General features: G+C 37.2%; 2 long non-coding RNA genes across 2 annotated transcripts; one reads left to right on the plus strand and one right to left on the minus strand.

Moving 5' to 3' along the window:
* The first annotated feature begins 9,597 nt into the window (after positions 1-9,597).
* On the plus strand, positions 9,598-15,430 carry LOC137249855 (uncharacterized). Its single transcript, XR_010952574.1, has 3 exons — positions 9,598-9,849; positions 9,912-9,988; positions 11,987-15,430. It is a non-coding gene; the product is annotated as an uncharacterized lncRNA (long non-coding RNA).
* On the minus strand, positions 10,899-12,094 carry LOC137249857 (uncharacterized). The gene is made up of 3 exons (XR_010952576.1): positions 11,919-12,094; positions 11,673-11,850; positions 10,899-11,617 (listed from the first exon to the last, which is right to left on the minus strand). It is a non-coding gene; the product is annotated as an uncharacterized lncRNA (long non-coding RNA).
* Positions 15,431-15,716: the final 286 nt, after the last annotated feature.

The raw sequence follows: 15,716 nt of genomic DNA on the forward strand, positions 1-15,716 counted from the left end.
AAATTTGGCCAACCTTTTTTGAGAGATGTATAAAAAGAGGCGTGTTTACGTCTACATTAAGAATCCGAAAGCGGAAGTTAACTTTTTTCACCCGTTTCAAAGTTATGTCTGGAATATATTGTTCCCTCATATATATAATCTTTTAGGCGCACAAATCACATCGTGCTTTGTTTTTTGACAGATTAATACAATCTGATATTCACGAATTAATGAAAAAAATTGTCTTATTTCCCTAATTAATATGCAGTAAGGTAAAAAAATACCGAAAAAACACTCTAATAACTTGATTTGTTAACCGTGTTTTTTTTACACGCGTATACGTTTCGTTTGCACGTGAAAAAAACACCTATCCTCGCTTATGTAATGCTTAGGAGCCCCATCTAGCGGCAACTAGCTACAGCACAGGGTGTACCGAAAAGCGGGACACAACCCTCTGTTGTATTTCTGTGTAAAACATATAGCTGAATCAGTGGTGGACGCGCATAGAATACATAGAATTAGTGCAGAGGGTGAAACATAGACACATATTTCAGTTACATCGAGTATAATTACTTACTTATTTAATTGGCGCTTAACCGTCTGAACGGTTATGGCCGTCCAACAAGGCGCGCCAGTCGCTCCTTCGCTCCGCCAACCGGCGCCAATTGGTCACACCAAGGGACTTAAATCGTTTTCCACCTGGTCCTTCCAACGGAGTGGGGGCCGCCCTCTACCTCTGCTTCCATAGGCGGGCTCCGATAGAAACACTTTCTGGGCCGGAGCATCATCTTTCATTCGCATAACATGGCCCAGCCTGCGCAGCCACTGCGTTTTAATTCGCTGGACTATGTTGATGTCTGCGTATAGCTCGTACAGCTCATCATTAAATCTTCTTCGATACTCGCCATCGCCAATGCGTAGAGGTCCATAAATCTTTCGAAGAACTTTTCTCTCGAACACTCCCAAAGCCGCTTCATCCATGCTTCTGCCACATATAGCAGGACGGGTACGATAAGTGACTTGTAGAGTATGATTTTCGTTCGCCGAGAGAGGGCTTTACTTTTCAATTGCCTAGCTAGTCCAAAGTAGCATTTACCGGCAAGATTGATTCTTCGCTGGATTTCAATGCTGATGTTGTTGCTAGTGTTGATGCTGGTTCCCAAATAAACGAAGTCTTTTACTATTTCGAAATTATGGCTGCCAACAGTAGCGTGGTTGCCAAGGCGCGTATGCGCTGACTCTTTCTCGATGACAGCAGGTACTTCGTTTTGTCCTCATTCACCATCAAACCCATCTTTACCGCTTTTTTTCCAGTTTGGAGTAAGCAGAACTAACAGCGCGGGTGTTTAGGCCGATGATATCAATGTCATCAGCATATGCCAGTAATTGCACACTTTTATAGTATATTGTTCCAGTGAAATTTAGTAGTACTAATTTTATGCGTAGCAATTTCAATGTATTTAAAGTTTGTCGCTTAGCAGTCCATATAAAGTTTAAGCGTAAACGTATATAGATGAGAAAAAAAAAACACAGCTGTTGTTGAAGAAAAACACCTGGTCATGAAGAGTGCTGCCAGATGAGCAATAATAAAAATTAACTGAACAAGAATTTACTCTTGTTTGTCTCAAGTGAGAATTATGGAAGGTGATAAATAGAGATAAACAATTGCGCTCTATGTATTTTGTTTTTGTAATTGTCTGAACGGTTAGCAGTTCAATATTTTTCCGGAAAAGAGAAGATAGGTTATTATTTTATCGAAACAAAACGTCGAAGGCGGAATAAATAATTGACCGAAATGAAAACCACACAAAATCGTTCAATTTTTCATTCCAAATTTTCATATTTTACGATACGTATTGCATATTTTATATTTGTTATTTGAAATTTTCACTTCGCGCGATTTTTATTCCATATTTTAATTTTTTTAAGCTCTGGTATTTGTTTTTAAAAAAGCGCGGCAGTCGAAAATTTGGAATAAAAAATGGCAGCAATTTAGGTTAGCACCCCCCGAGTACGTGGTTAAACTTAATATCAAATCAAAGAGGGAGTTCTCCCGATCAAAATATGTATATTTTAAAGTGCGCAAACTTATAATTTAAAAGCTATTTGTTGTTAAAGTGTGCAAATTTCTATACTACTTGTATATGTGTATACGTATATATATTTTATGACATTACAAATCTGTGATGCCACATCTAAAAAACACCAAGTAGAATAAGTGCGGTTTTACCATATCCATTTAAACAAATTAACAGTAGTAGTAGTAATAGGATTCTGGGGTCCTGCCCCCTATTATTATTTTATGGTGCAGTTGGTGCGTCTTCATTGCAAAAATTCGTCTGATTTTACACGCTTGAGAGGAAAAGTGTTCTACTCAGAAATGCTGTGGTTCGCGAAGCCGGTGTTGGACCGGCTAAAGGTTTTTCTTTATAATCGCGACCGAAGACCGCCTACGCGGAAATGTGTTCTATTCAGTAATACTATGGTTCGCGAAGCCGGTGTTGGACCGGCTAAGGGTTATTTTTTTATAAGCGCGGCCGAAAGCCGCCTACGCTGAAAGGTGTCCTACTTAGAATTTTTTTTGTCGGACATTTTTTTGTGAGACATAATTCTAATTTGTTATTTTATAATTTTCAACTTTTCAAAATGAGTAGTAAAAATATATATTTTCCTTTTTCTTTATTAACTGAAAGGTGGTAAGGTAATATTTATATTTGTTGTTTTTTTTGTTGATGTGGCAGCACAGCTTTGTAATGTCATCAATAAAATATATATGGGGTTTCCTTCCCATTTCGACCAATTTTGAACCCGACCCCTTTAGAATTGGCTGAAAGTTTTTCTTCTTTTTCGAGCTTAGGAAAGACGTTTTTCAGAATTTTTTCAAATTTTTTCATCCAACTCAAAAAAAGTTATGAATTTTAAAAAAAACACAGTTTTTGTTTTCAAAATGCTATAACTTTTTCAAAAATTGACCGTTTGGGATCTTTTTTTTTTAATTTGTTTTTAAATGTACTTTTCGGAAAAAATACAAAAAAATGTGTAAAGTTTTTTTTTGCAATTTCTCAGTTTTTCGAGATTTTTCGAATTTCGCCCTTTTTTTCTCATAAAAAACTTCAATCAATTCTGCAATCATCCCCACTAATCCCGGAGTGGGCCGATTTTTTTTTTACTTAATTGAAAAAAAAAACTTTAAACATTTTTTTGTATTTTTTCCGAAAAGTACATTTAAAAATAAATTTAAAAAAAAAGATAACAAACGGTCAATTTTTGAAAAAGTTAAAGCATTTTGAAAACAAAAACGGTGTCAAACTCAAAATAAGTTATGAATTTAAAAAACAAACGGTTTTTTTTTTTCAAAATGCTATAACTTTTCCAAAAATTGACCGTTTTTAAATGTACTTTTCGGAAAAAATACAAAAAAAATTTTAAAGTTTTTTTTCAATTAAATAAAAAAAAAAATCGGCCCACTCCGGGATTAGTGGGGATGATTGCAGAATTGATTGAAGTTTTTTATGAGAAAAAAAAAAATGGCGAAATTCGAAAATCTCGAAAAACTGAAAAATTATAAAAAAAACTTTAAAAATTTTTTTGTTTTTTTTCCGAAAAGTACATTTAAAAACAAAATTAAAAAAAAAATGCGAAAATGAAATGTGAAATATACAAAAATGCAATTTAAAGTTATCGTTGCCAATTTATATAGATATGTATGTGGATTAAGGTTTTGGAAGAAAGTTAAAGTGCTATAGAAATGTGCTAAATTTGCAAACTTTAACAACAAATAACTTTTAAATTATAAGTTTGCGCACTTTAAAATATATGGGGTATTCCATCCCATTTCGATCAATTTTGAACCCTACCCCTTTAGAATTGACTGAAAATTTTTCTTCTTTTTCTAGCTTACGAAAGACGTTTTTCAGAAGTTTTTCAAATTTTTTCATCCAACTCAAAAAAAAGTTATAAATTTAAAAAAAACACACGTTTTTGTTTTCAAAATGCTATAACTTTTTCAAAAGTTTACCGTTTGGGATCTTTTTTTTTTTTTTAAATTTGCTTTTAAATGTACTTTTCGGAAAAAAAAATTTTAAAGTTTTTTTTTTTGTAATTTTTTCAGTTTTTCGAGATTTTTCGAATTTCGCCCTTTTTTCTCATAAAAAAACTTCAATCAATTCTGCAATCATCCCCACTAATCCCGGAGTGGGCCGAGAATTTTTTTTTTTTATTTAATTGAAAAAAAAACTTTAAAAATTTTTTTGTATTTTTTTCCGAAAAGTACATTTAAAAACAAATTAAAAAAAAAAAGATCCCCAAACGGTCAATTTTTGAAAAAGTTTATAGCATTTTGAAAAAACCATCCGTATTTTTTGAAAATATTTAAAACTTATTTTGAGTTGGAAAACGGTGGTTTTTTTTCAAAATGCTATAACTTTTTCAAAAATTGACCGTTTGGGATCATTTTTTTTTTTGTTTTTAAATATCTTTTCGGAAAAAATACAAAAAAAATTTTAAAGATTTTTTTTCAATTAAATAAAAAAAAATTAAAAAAAAAACTTTAAAAATTTTTTAAATTTTTTCCGAAAAGTACATTTAAAAACCAAATTAAAAAAAAAAGATCCCAAACGTTAAATTTTTGAAAAAATTTATAGCATTTTGAAAACAAAAACGGTGTTTTTTAAAATTCATAACTTTTTTTTGAGTTGGATGAAAAAATTTGAAAAACTTCTGAAAAACGTCTTTCGTAAGCTAGAAAAAGAAGAAAAACTTCAGCCAATTCTAAAGGGGGTCGGGTTCAAAATTGGTCGAAATGGGATGGAATACCCCATATATATTTGTGATCGGAGAACTCCCTCTTTCATTTGATACCAAGTTTAACCCCGAACTCGGGGGGGGGGGGGGGGTGCTATTCTAAAATTATACCTAAAAAAAATGCGCGATTGGAAGCGAAGGGAAGAAAAGAAGAGAAGAAAGGAAAGGGAAGAGAATAGAAAAGATGAGAAGAGAAGAGAAGAGAAGAGAAGAGAAGGGAAGAGAAGAGAAGAGAAGAGAAGAGAAGAGAAGAGAAGAGAAGAGAAGAGAAGAAGAGAGAAGAGAAGCGAAGAGAGAAAAGAGAAGAGAAGAGAAAAGAAGGGAAGAAAAGAGAAGAGAAGAGAACAGGAGAGAAGAGGACAGAAGAGAACAGAAGAGAAGAGAAGAAGAAGAGGAAGAGAAGAGAAGAGAAGAGAAGAGAAGAGAAGGAGAAGAGAAGAGAGAGAAGAGAAGAGAGAAGAGAAGAAGAAGAGAAGAGAAAGAGAGAGAAGAGAAGAGAAGAGAAGAGAAGAGAAGAGAAGAGAAGAGAGAGAAGAGAAGAGAAGAGAAGGGAAGAGAAGAGATAACAATATAAAACCAATTGGTACAAAAAAGCCGTAGCATCATCAAGAATGATACATTTGCAATCAAATCACCCATGGACTCATAAAATGAACACGGCTATTAACTTTATAAATAAAGTTTACTCCCTGAGTGATCAGGAGCTCGTGAAAGACAACGAGGTGAAAATAAAAAACATACTAAGAAATAATGGGTACCCTAATAATGTAATTGGCGCACTAACAACAACAGCAAGAAATAAAACTAAACTTAAAATTGATAATGCACAAGTAAACAATAAGAAAATACTCATCGATCTTACATATATACAAAGCTAACGGACAACAACACTTTGAGGAAGATAATAAAAATACCAATATTGGATATGCACACAAACCACATCACACAATCCAAAACATTTAATACAAGAACAAAAGACAAAAATCATAAGGAAAAACTACATAATGTAGTATATGAAATAAAGTGCAATGGAAAAGAGGGAGAAAAATGCAATAAAGTGTACATTGGAACAACGAAAAGATGGTTAGGAACGAGAAGGTACGAGCATAAGCAATATGCTAAAAACAACAAAAGCTCCACGGCACTATCACAACACCTGACGGAAAGTAAACACACAGCCAATTTTGATGAAACAAAAGTATTAGACGTGGAGAACAGAACCAGAAGAAGGATGATATTAGAAGGGTTGCGCATGCAGACGTCGACAACGTAAACTGCGCTTATGCTACAACGATCACAGTCAAAGTAAAAGATTGACGAATAAATACGTGCTGTGCGGTTTAACTTTTTACAAAATGTATCTGTTTGTTAACGTTATGTGTATATATGTTTATATGTGCTCAACAACTAGACCAATTTAATTTTGTCGATAATATAAATTTAGTGAAATGTAATACCAGTTTTATATCTAACATATTAATTTGCTGTATTTAATAACTTTGTTTTTCGTATTTTCTAAAAAATAAATTAGAATCCTGATGAAGACGCGAATATGCGTCGAAACGCATTGATTGAAATAAAAAAGTAGATTTTATTGAGATAAACCGGCCGAAAAGCTCCAAATAAAGCACAAAAACAATAATTTTCATCAGAAAAAAATTATTGTTCTGGCCTTGAGCTCGAATCGAACCTTGAATCATTTATCAATAGGCCGATAAAAACAAAAACAATTTTCAATAAAAGTTTTCATTAGTTTTAGTCCCACTCTGCCCCACAGTGGGCTCCATCAAAAATATACAAAAAACTAATTTTTTACTTTTCTTAAGCGGTGCATGCGTTGAATAAATCCCGGTGCGTCCAAGGACATTTATATTACAATCTGAAAAGATGCGGTGCTCCCGTATCTATAAAAATAAAACCATACAATTTTGATAAAAGTCACCCTGCTTTGAAGTGACATTTCGTATTTACTTTGCGTTTCTCGCATTGCACACAATTTTGTAACTAAGTTATTATGGAAATTTCGAGAAAATGTCATGTGAATTTCCAGCCGAAAAGAGCTTTCTTTTGGATGGAAGACTTGGAAGCGAGATGACGTGCCAATACAATTGTGAAACAAACCACCACAAATCAAATCAAATTAAACCAAACCAAACCACAAACACAAGTCAAACCACAACTCAAGTCAACATAATTTAATAACTATTCAAATCCTTATATTAGTTTATACTTTCGTTAATTAAATAAATATATTTCTACAAAACATAAATCATCCTAACAGTTTTCAAAATTTGGTGCGTCTCCCTCGCTTGTTCGAACACATGAAGATTGGTAAGGTAACTGTAATTGCCTAGTGCATGTCAAAACCACACGGGTACAATTTAAGAATGCGCCAGGCAGAAGCGACGGAAACCAGGAGTGGGGAAGAATCCTCATTTGAAAGCATCATGGCAGAAAGTGACGATGCAACAGGAACTGGTGCAAACATAGACAGCGTAATTGCTACGTTGAATGCACTAAGGGCAGTCGTAGACGAACTTAAGAATAGCACTATTGACACTCAACGTGACATCGTTCGATTGCGGGAGCAGATTCAGCCACATAACACTGATGAGAATCAAGCATCACGCGGCGTATCAGGGATTCTTTCTCAAAGTCAGCCAGTAGAAGGCGAGCAAGGGCAAGTCATGCCACTACGGGGGGAGGTTGGAGAGGTCGTGCCAGATACGGATGCCAAAGTTAAGCTTTATGATTTACCGACGTTTAATGGCAACGTAGAAGAATGGCCACTATTTAGCGCCAACTTCGATGATACAACTGCGATGTTTAAATACTGCCACAGGCAGAATTTGATGCGCCTGCAAAAGTGCCTTAACGGTCCGGCAAAAGAGGCAGTGGCATCAATGCTTATTCATACGAACGATGTGCCAGCTGTAATGAGCGAGCTGGAATTTAGATTCGGAAGGCCAGACATCCTGATCAAATGTCAAATTAGTAAGTTGCAACAATTCCCCTCAATATCTGAAACAAAGCCCGATCAGATTGTGTTATTTTCGTCAAAGGAGCGCAACGTTGTGGCATTCATAAAGTCAGCGAAATGCCACAGCACTTAGCCAACGTTACATTATTAAAACCAATGGTCGGCAAGTTACCACAAGCTCGACAATTCGACTGGGCAAAGCAGGCATCGACCATACAGCCATATGCGACCATAGAAGACTTTTCGAAGTGGCTTAGCGAACTAGCACGTATCGTTTGTTTGATGCCTTCAGTGGGGGCAGTGAGTACGAAGGTAAGTACTTCACAAGTCAACCCTCGTCGAGTGATGCATATTGAACAGGCAATGGAATGTATATGTGCAGAGGAAACCATGCAATATTTCAGTGCGAAACATTTAAGAAAATGACTGTGCAAGAACGATGGCAATTAATAAAAGAGCAACAGTTATGCTTCACCTGTCCGCGCAAAGGGCATCGCACGGCCAAATGTCAGTCAAAGAAGAAGTGTAATGTAAACGGCTGCCAAAGATATCACAACCCATTATTGCATAGTGAAGACCCTCAAACTCAGCCAGTACGGCAAGCTACACCAACAATTGAAACAGTACAGCCTATGTTAAATTGCCGCTCAACTCAAAGCACATGCGGGCAATTATTTAAGATAATACCAATCAACATATATGGGCCAAATCGCAAACGCGAGGTGTTAGCAATGTTTAATGAAGGATCCTCAATACCAATAATGGAAGAAAAGGTTGCAAAAGAACTTGAGGCCAAAGGTAAAGCTCACCCACTAACGCTTCAGTGGTATGATGACAAGGTAGTCACCGAGCGTTCGCTAATATTAAACATTGAAATAGAAAACTGCCTAGACAAAACCAGATATGTTTTGAGAGACGTTTTTACCGTAAAAGATTTAAACTTGCCTGAGCAGTCGTTGAAAAAAGAGGATTTTCCACATTTGAAACACTTGCCACTTATAAATTATTTTGCTTCATAGCCGGTATTGCTAATTGGGTTGAAACACGCGTATCTAGGCGCCATGTCTACAGTCGTTAAAGCTGGCATTGATAGTCCGCTGGCAATCAAAACCCCACTAGGATGGGTCGCTTACGGTCCGATTCAAACACCTTCAACAGTCAGTCGAGTTTTACTTGTCAAAGAAGATCAACAACTACATGCTCTAGTCGAAGAGTATTTCGCAACCGACAGCTTTGGCACCAATTCAGCACCCCTCAAACTAGAATCGGAAGACGATAAACTAGCGCGTTCAATTCTAGAGCGAACCACTAGAAGAGTCGGTGAGAGGTTCGAGTGTGGGTTACTATGGAAAACGTATCCACCGAATTTGCCTTGCAGCAGGGCAATGGCTGAAAGACGCCTAATGTCAGTCGAGAGACAAATTAAATGTAACAAAAAATTCGGTGAGCGATATAAGAAAGATATGGAAAAATACTTAGAGAAAGGTTATGCCAGAAAACTAACCAGCGACGAGGTCTGTTGGACTCATCCGCACGCCTGGTACTTGCCCCAATTTGCGGTCCATAATCCAAATAAGCCTGCAAAATTGAGAATCGTTTTCGATGCCGCCGCCACAGTACAAAACGTATCGCTGAACTCAGCTCTTTTAAAACGGCCCCATCACGCACAGCCGTTGCTAAAGGTGCTATTTGAATTTCGCCAGGGCCGAATAGGAGTGTCCGCCGTTCAGCGATACGTTTTGTACTGTGGCGGCGGCATCGAAAACGATTCTCAATTTTGCAGGCTTATTTAGATTATGGACCGCAAATTGGGGCAAGTACCAGGCGTGCGGATGAGTCCGACAGACCTCGTCGCTGGTTAGTTTTCTGGCATAACCTTTCTCTAAGTATTTTTCCATCTCTTTCTTATATCGCTCAACGAATTTTTTGTTACATTTATTTGTCTCTCGACTGACATTAGGCGTCTTTCAGCCATTGCCCTGCTGCAAGGCAAATTCGGTGGATACGTTTTCCATAGTAACCCACACTCGAACCTCTAATAGATAGTTAAGGGATTCGTCGAATCCTTTGGAAATGGAAGATCACATGTAACTATTTGGATTTAATTTGTCTTAAAGTTAAAAATTTATTAAAGCTCCCATTTATACAGATTTTTGAAAAACATGTCAACATTAAAACCACGATTGGAAGATGACTACCGTAGGGGTGAAAGAAATATAATATTAGGTACTTAAAATACTCCATACACGTATTTGTGAACGTGAACATGGTCCGTGGTGATTTCTGAAGTCTATCCAAAGGCACAGTATTCCATATGAGTTCTTAGCAAATAAATACGACAGCATGACGCTCTTTATACCCGTCCAAAAATATTGGGACGGGTGTCAAAAGATGTGTTTTGGACCAGTATTGCGAATCCGAAATATAAAATAAAAAATTTTGCTTTTGTCAAGAGATATTGGCAAAAGAAGTTGAACATTTTTATGTGCTTGTCGTACACACAAAAAAATTTTGTGTTGAACTCAGCCAGGGTAATTTGCTGTCGTATAGATTTAACAAATTCATTTGCATGTTAAAGCACTACAGCCAATAGAGTCCATTTTCCACAAAATCTCTGATTCAACAAGAAATTTGGGGCGGTAATTACGAACATTAGATTTTTACATGCAATGGCATTGCATACGTACAAATTTAAGTGTGAGCTTGAAAAAAGAATATTCATTGCTTTGAATATAAAAATTAGAAAGATGTTTGAATTCTCTATTTTTTGATGTATCAAGTGTTGTAAAAAGCGGTGTAAAAAAATATATATTAGACAAAAGAAATATATTCACGTTAGGAAGGAGGTGTATGGAGTGCTTAATGCTTAACTTATTTTCATAATTTTATGGTTGTAAAATATGTAAACATTTAGGCGATGCAGGTTATGCTCTACAACCTTATATGCTTACGCCATACCGAAACCCAGAAGATGGAACAGCAAAATGTATGTTTAACAGAAAACATTCCCAAGGACGGATTATTGTGGAACCTACTATTGGAGTCCTTAAAAATCGATTTAGGTGTTTGTTAGGGGCTCGTGTGCTCCACTATGAGCCAAAGAAAGCTACACAAATAATAAACGTATGCGCAGCTCTTCACAATATTTATTTATCTTATAATGCTCAATTATCAGATGAAGAAATATATGACTATCAAAACCCGAACGACGATTTCCAAGATAGCACAACATATGAAGGTGGTTCAGTGGCAAACAAAGAAGCTAGGGCAGTTAGAAATAAAATTCTACAACATAAGCAATTCTAGTTTTATGATGATAACAAACAGTTTTTATTTAAATTAATATTCAGTCCATTTTATATTCAGACTGAAGCCTCAAAATTTAGCGCAACTAAGCTCCTCATGTATCCTTCTATATTTACAACACTTTTCTTAATGCCTAATGTATTTCTTTTCAGGGCCTTGAACTTTTTGCTTTGAATGTCATTCTGCTTCTCCAACAGTGCTAACCTTTTTTCCTTTTTGCTTAGATTTTTCGACCTTCTTGCTGGAGTTGCCTGCAGTGCAGCTCTTTCCTGGATCTCACATGGTGCACTTCTTTCAGGTACTTCATTTTCCTGCCCATCCTCAACAATTTCAGGGGACCTACGATCAACTTTTGATTGGATCACCCATTGCCCATTCCAATTTCTTCGCCAGGGGGATCAATACAGGCGTCAATATTTAAAAACTAATAATAGCTTCCTCTATCGCCGAAAACGTATGGACGTTATTTGGGCCTCCACCAGTTGCTTGGTGTTCCATTCGGTTCTGCGAACATTTTTTCTTTGTTTTATTTTTCAAGTCCGTCCACACCTACAAAGAAATGTTCAGTATTTTGTTTATGAACGCTATATACAAATTTGTTTACCTTTAACCACTTTTCCCAAGAACGCATCGGTGGTCCCAAGCTATTGAGCTCAGCCGTTATCAATTCCCATCTTGATTTTCCCGGGGCTTTCCCACACACGCCTTTGCCTAAATCAGGATTTTCTTGCATTAGCTACACCAGTCTTGCGATTTGCCGTTTATTGCTTACAACTTTGGATCTGCAATTAAAATAACCACTTTTTACTATTTATGTTAACATTTTTTAATTTTATTCAAATTTTTTTACTTTTTTTCTTCCATTTTTATACTTTTTCCTATCACTTAAACGTTTCAACAACTAAAAAATGGCTGTAGAAAACAATCGATCAAAAGAGTATTCACAGTCGATAAATGAGCGAGCGATCAACATTCGCAATAAGGGGATAATCGATAATCGCTTAATAGTTGATTATCTATTCTCACTCGACACTCGCAATAGGGGTGTTTATTTCCAATTGCATAGAGGTTGAAGAAGCCATGAACAAAATGTCGTCAACTATCAGAGAAGCAGTCAACATGGAACGCAACGATTCTGACAAGGTTCTCGGGCTGTTCTGGAACACGAAAGATGACGCGTTCGAATTTCATGCAAAATTCCATCGTGTTTCAACGGATGTACTTGACGGAAAGCATGCACCGGCGAAGAGGGAACTGCTACGAATAGTGATGGCAGTTTTTGATCCTTTTGGTATGTTGTGTGATTATTTAATTTTTACTAAACTTCTAATTCAGGAGACCAGGAAACGTGAGATCGCTTGGGATCAAGAACTGGCAAGAATTTCGTAATGTGGAACAGTTTAAAATACAACGTTGTTACTCCCCACTTATCGTCAAGGGGGCCAAGTAGAGGTGCACATATTCGTAGATACAAGTCAAGTTGCGTTCGCCGCCGTTGGGTATGTACGCGTGGTGCACTGCAACGAAATAAATATCAGCTACATAATTGGCAAAACTCGTACGGCACCGTTAAAGCTAATATCCATGCCTAGGCTGGAGCTTCAGGCCGCCGTATTGGGGACACGAATATTAAAGTTGATTCGCGAATGCCACACATTTGCTGCCGCCAGGGTAACATTATGTAGTGACTCCTAAACCGTTTTGCAGTGGCTTAACTCTTCGAAAAGAAAGTACAAAGCATTTGTCGCCCATCGTATCGCCAAAATCCTTGGCACAACATCACAAGACCAGTGGAGATAGGTACCCACTTGCCAAAACCCTGCCGACGTAGCAACTCGTCCGTCAAGAACACCAAAGTTCGACAGAAAAAGCTGTTGGGTGCAGGGTCCGGCATTTTTGAATCTCGACGATAAGTCAAACAAAATTGTAAATTCACCAGCCGTGCTACCGGAGGAAGTTAAGTCTCACTGTTTACTACTCGTCAAGCCTAGCAACACATTCATCGAATTCGCTAAATTCAATTCATTTACAAAACTAAAACGTACGATAGCATGGGTCATAACAGCAAAAGCTTTATTTCATCGGAAACAGAATGCACCAGCACGTCAGCCATCAGTGCTCACAGTCGTCGAGTTGGAGCAAGCCGAACATATCATTCACTTAACCGTACAACGAGAATGGTATTCGAATGAAATTGCGGATCTGTCAGCGTCACGTAAGTTGTCGAAACAAAGCTCAATTTATAAATTATCACCCGTTTTATACCAAAGCGGAATATTACGACTCAGTGGGCGCATCAATGAAGCATCGTATCTGCCATTTGAAGCGCGAGACACAATTATATTGCCGCTAAAGCACATTGTATCAGCACTGAGTGTGCAACATCACCACGAGCGAAATCACCACCAGACCTTCGCTATAACCGTTAACGCCGTTAGCCAAAAATATTGGATACCAAATTTGAAACCGTTCTTAAAACCATACAACGTAAATGCCTCATATGTAATATTGATAAGGCCAAGCCAAGTTCCCCGATGATGGGTCAGCTACCAATCGACCGAATCACTCCGTTTGTACGTCCGTTCACGTACACTGGCGTGGACCTGTTCGGCCCATTTAACGTTTCCATCGGGAGACGTCGCGAGAAAATGTGGGCCGTCATATTCACATGCCTGACGATTCGAGCGGCACATATTGAGCTGGCTGAAAACCTATCGACCGACGCATTCATTTTATGCCAACGAAACTTTATTAACCGTAGAGGCACTCGGCTGAGAATAAGGAGCGACAACGGCACCAATTTCATTGGCAATCAAAAGGAGCTAAAGGCTGGTGAACATTTGCTTGACACGGATCGTATCCATACTGAAGCCGCAAAGCATAACATATAATGGATTTTCAACTGCCCAACCAACCCCAGCTCAGGCGGTTGTTCAGAAAGACTTATACGAATCGTCAAAGCTCTTTTGGGTAAAACACTTCGAGATAAGTGTGCTGATATAAGCCGAAAACCTTATGAACTCTCGGCCACTCACTAATGTACCTGTGTCACACGAAGACGACGAGCCGCTCACAGCCAATCAATTTTTAAGAGGATGTGTCAACTCCACACAGACACCACACCCCGTCGACGAACACATATGTTTGCGCAAGCAGTGGAGAATAGCGCAAAATTTTAAAGACCGCCTAAGGAAGCGCTGGACGACTGAATGCTTGCCTCAACTCATACAGCGCACCAAGTGGCACGAGAAGACATCCCCTTTGCAAGTAAATGATCTCGTTATAATATGTGATCCGATACAACCACGAAGCCAGTGGCAAAGGGGGAGGGTTATTAAGGTTTACCCTACTGATGGCGGTCAAGTACGTGTTGCCGAAGTAAAGACAAGCGGAGGCATATTGAAGCGACCAGCAACGCGCTTAGCTCGACTGATGGTTAGTGAATCCCGGGGGAGGAGTATTGAGTCACCCTGCGTTGAAGTGACTTTGCGTTTCTCGCATTGCACACAATTTTGTAACTAAGTTATTATGGAAATTTCGAGAAAACGTCATGTCAATTTCCAGCCGGAAAAGAGCTTTCTTTTGGATCGAAGACTTGGAAGCGAGAAGACGTGCTAATACAATTGTGAAACAAACCACCACAGATCAAATCAAAGTAAACCAAACCAAACCACAAACCCAACAAACACAAGTCAAGTCAACATAATTTAATAACTATTCAAATCTTTATATTAGTTTATACTTTCGTTAATTGAATAAATATATTTCTTCAAAACATAAATCATCTTAACAAAAGCGGTGCGTCCGTTTAAAGCCTATACAAAAATATTTGCCATTCTATAATCTTTGCATTTAAATTAAATTATGAAACGCTAGCTTTGCCGTTCCTAAGATTATAGCTCATAGGATTGGCAGAGCCAACAATTCCTTATTTTTTGTTATTGCGACCGCGTCTACTTTTCCAAATGGACCTGTCCAATAATCAGGACGAGAGTCGCACACAGAATTGTAGACAATCGAATAGAAACGCGTGTACTAATAATCCGTTTGTATGTATGCGTTATTAATGCTAGTTGACCAAAGCAATATTGGACGAACTAACATGTATGGCAGTCAAACGAGAATGGCTCTCAATTACATTGCTTACACAGTATTTATAGGCGATCATGTCGACGCTGATCGTCAGTGATGCAATTTTAAGGTAGTACTGTACGCAGCACAGAGTGGTATTTTCACAAAACATTACAACGAGTCTACATGTAAAACATTGATGGTATACTACAAGTAAAATGGAACAAATATCATTGATGACATTAATCGTGGTTGTTACAATTAAAATTATAATTTAGCCATACATTTCAAATTCAAATTTCTTCACATTTTGTACAATAAAAACTTTACTTCTTAAATTTCAATAAATATATTCATAAACAATATTTAACATCTTTTAAATTGCATGTGAATCCCAATTCCCACTTCCGTTTTGCATGAACATTTTTCAGCTAATTCCAATCATTGGGTTTGGATTTGCGGACAACAAAAGCGTAAAGTAAATATTTTTGAATCTTTCTTTTCATTAAATAATCACTAAATTTTAGATTTCAATAAAATTCACTAACTAATTTTTTCAAAAAATATTCGCTAACCA

Source organism: Eurosta solidaginis, chromosome 4, assembly GCF_040869045.1.
Source record: "Eurosta solidaginis isolate ZX-2024a chromosome 4, ASM4086904v1, whole genome shotgun sequence".
NCBI classification, from domain to species: domain Eukaryota; kingdom Metazoa; phylum Arthropoda; class Insecta; order Diptera; family Tephritidae; genus Eurosta; species Eurosta solidaginis.